Source organism: Nicotiana tabacum, chromosome 22 (genome assembly GCF_000715075.1).
Source record: "Nicotiana tabacum cultivar K326 chromosome 22, ASM71507v2, whole genome shotgun sequence".
Lineage (NCBI taxonomy): Eukaryota > Viridiplantae > Streptophyta > Magnoliopsida > Solanales > Solanaceae > Nicotiana > Nicotiana tabacum.
Window position 1 is genome coordinate 166,647,272 of NC_134101.1, and position 3,836 is coordinate 166,651,107.

Consider the following 3,836-nt stretch of genomic DNA (forward strand, 5'->3'; position numbering starts at 1 on the left):
TCCTCTTCAAAACCCCGTTTCCTCTCTCTAAAAATCATGAAAATTCTACTGCCGATTTCTGAATCATCATATCCCACACAATAATACAATCATTTTAATTTTTAATGAATTACCAAATATATAAGCTTATGAAAATGCAATCACACCAATAAACATTAATTAATTGAACGTGCTGGCGTGGTTCGAAAGTTTTTCCAAATCATATATTATTTATTCAATAATAATGATTAAGAAATAATGACAAAGCTGTAAACTTTACTGACAACTATTAAAAAGTTTTGAACTTTGAATTCAAAATTTGGGTTTTACAAAATTGCAAGATTGAGAATATCCTTTGGAATTTATATCTCAATTTTGAAGGAGATTGGTTAAGATTAGAGTTTGTTTTGGGTGAATTTTTAGATTGAAACTGGAAGAGGAAGAAGAACGTAAAAATTGCACGGGGTGCCCTATTTGGTCGCCCCATTTAACCTATACCCATTTTTTTAAAAAAAGTTTTAACTTGTACCCACTTTTTAAACAACTTCAACCTCCTTTCTCCTTCTCCTTCTCCTTCTCCTTCTTCTTCTTCTTCTTCTTCTTCTTCTTCTTCTTCTTCTTCTTCTTTCTTCTGCTGTTGTTGGTGCTGCTATGAAACTTCAGTTCATGTGATGATTGTCATAAATATGTTTATCAGATTATTTAAAAACAAATTATAAATAATAATTTGTGAATATTTTCACGTACGTAAGTTAGTAGACAATGATAATTTTGTTCTTTTCACCTTTATTGTTTTTAAAATTTATGATTTAGATACTGTTGACAATCTGATTATTTATCTAGTATGTTAGAAAACTTTTTCAAAAACTTCAGCTTATATAGTGCTGAAGTTTTTACAAATGAACTAAATAACTTCATCATCTTCTGTTGAAGTTTTTGAAAAAGCTTTATGACAAAATTAATGAATCCCGGACAAAAAAACTTCAGTTTTTAGTGCTGAAGTTTTTACAAATGAACTAAATAACTTCAGCATCTTCTGCTGAAATTTTTGAAAAAGCTTATCTCGGACAAAAAAAAAAACTTCAACTTATTTAGTGCAATTACAAACAATTAAAAACTTCAGCAAATGGAGAACAAAACTTCAGCTACTATGCTTCAGTTCAGCAATTACAAACAAAAACTTCAGCAAATAGAGAACAAAACTTTAGCTACTATGCTTAAGTTCAGTAATTACAAACAAAAACTTCAGCACACTTGCTACTTCAGGCCCGTCTACTAGAATGCTAAAGTTTTGCGTGATTGTCTTTGCTACTTCAACCCCGTATGCTGAAATTACGCGAAAAAATGGGTACACTTGCAATTTTTTTTGCAAAGCGGGCACAAGTTAAAACGTGACCCAAAAAGCGGGTATAGATGCAAATGCCCCAAGAAGAACATACAATTAGAGCCGTCAAAATGGGCTTGGCCCATGAGGCCAGCCCAACCCAACCGCTACTTGGGTAGGGTTGGATTGCAATTTTATTAGCTTATTTAAAGCTGAAGCTTATAAGCCAGGTCCAAGTCAGCCAGTTGGTCATTGAGGCTTGGCCGAGGCTGGGCTAGGGCCGGTCCGTGGGCCAAAAATTAATTAAATTTATAATTATATATTTAATATTTTTAAAAAGTAAAAACTAAAAAAACTATTATCTATAATCCTCATTCCTCAACCCTAGATTGCTCATTTACCCTTCCATATCAACTAGAATATAAATTTTTGATATGCATATCGTATGACAAGATTAGTTTTTCTTTTTGCTTACTCAATAACGAACTAGGAATGTTTTAAGTGGTCAATAATAATTTTTTTCAAAAGAAAATGTTACTTTAAGTGGCCAATGATCAGTTTGGTTACTTTAATACGTTATTAATAATTAAGTTGCTCTTCAGTACAGGAAATGATCAAGTTTTAATACCCAACAAAAATTGACAACACTAGAAAATTTCAGGAATTTTAAAAATTTTATGGACTATAATGATGAAATCAGCAAATAATGTTAAATCTAAATTAAAAATATCTCAACATATAAATTTATTGAAGCAATCCCTGAACCTGAAGAAAGTAAAAAAAAAAGTATTAAAAGATTATTAATGTAACGTTAAAAAAAAAGAGCTAGAAATATAGAGAATTTGCATTTCAATTACGAGATTCCTTCTCAAATATCAAGATTCTTGTATGCTCTAAACAAACAGAAGTAGTTCATATGATTATGAGACTATGTCACGAAAGAAATATTTAAAAATTTGAAGAATTTTTTTCCCTAGCCCGCGACCCTCTTAGGGTTGGGTTGGACTGGCCATTTAAGACCCATTTAGATGGCGGGCTGGCCCGTCCTAGCCTACCAATTTAAAAGCACGCGAGGCTTGGTCTAGGTTGGTCCGTTTTGATAGCTCTACATACGATATACAAAATATATACAATGACATAATTGTGTGAAAGCTGTATGCAGATTGTATCAAAGTTGTATGATGTTGTATGAAGCATGATAAGCAAATTATAATTGACCACACATTTGAAGATGTATCAATTTTGTATGAAAGCTGGTATGATGAGTTGTATAAAGTATGTATGATGAGTTCTATGAAAGTTATATAATGTTGTATGAAAATTGCATGAAAGTTGTATGAAATTATATGAGGCATGACAACAAACTTTAACCGATAATGAACACACGCTGCATATTCTTTTATGATGTATCAGAAATTTTTGTTCCTACTTGATTAGATTGGTCTGTTGCTTTTGAATTTATTTGTGTTTGCAATATTTCAAAACTATATCAATTTTTCTTTCGATGCTCGCATCAAATTGATTGTTGTTTCTCAAAATATTTGTATTCCAATTGAAAGCTTTTGAGAAGAATTTCAATGACCGTTAATGGCAGATTCTGTGCGAGAGAGAATTATTGCATTTTGTAGCTTGCTAATTGTGTATATTGACGCCGAACAAAATTTGCTTTTCTGATTGTAGCAAACTAAGTCGAATTTGTCAATTTGTGATGCTATAAAGTAATCATTAATGGCTGATTTCGCTTTAGTAAGATAAATAAAGGATATTTTTGGTGAAGAAGAAGGTGATCGTCAATAGCAATTAGCTATGGAGTTGAACATGGATTATTTTGGGAAGGATATGCGGTACAACTATAGGTGAATCACGTATCTATATGGATATTTGTGCTCTGGCGCTGTAAGTCTATTTAAACACTTCTGTACACAAAATGTGAAAAAATCAAAATACTTTTTGAAAACTTAGAAATAAGATAAACTGAGTAAATAACTTCTTAATATAGTATATACACGAAAAAATCCCAAAAAAAGGGGCATGTTATAAATATATTATATTATGGATGTTCATTTAGTACTTCGTTAGAAAGAAGCTTCCTGAAGGAGTTTATCCATATGGATTCCGCCATAAATATGTTTATCTATTTAGTACTCTATTGGAAATAAGCCTCCTGAAGAAGCTTATCACTTTGGTACCTGGTTATGGATAAACATTACCCCCGGTAGAAGATTATCCATACCAGATATAATAAGCTTATCTTTTCGATACTCCGTTATGGATAAATATTACCCCCGGTAGAAGATTATCCATACTGGGTACAATGAGCTTATTCTTTCAGTACTCCGTTATGGATAAATATTATCCCCAGTAGAAGATTATCTATACCTGGTACAATGAGCTTATCCTTTCAGTACTCCATTATGGATAAACATTACTCTCAGTAAAAGATTATCCATATCTGGTATAGTAGCAGCTTACACAACAGCTTGCAGTAGCAGCTTACACAACAGCTTGCAGTAGCAGCTTACACAGCAGCTTG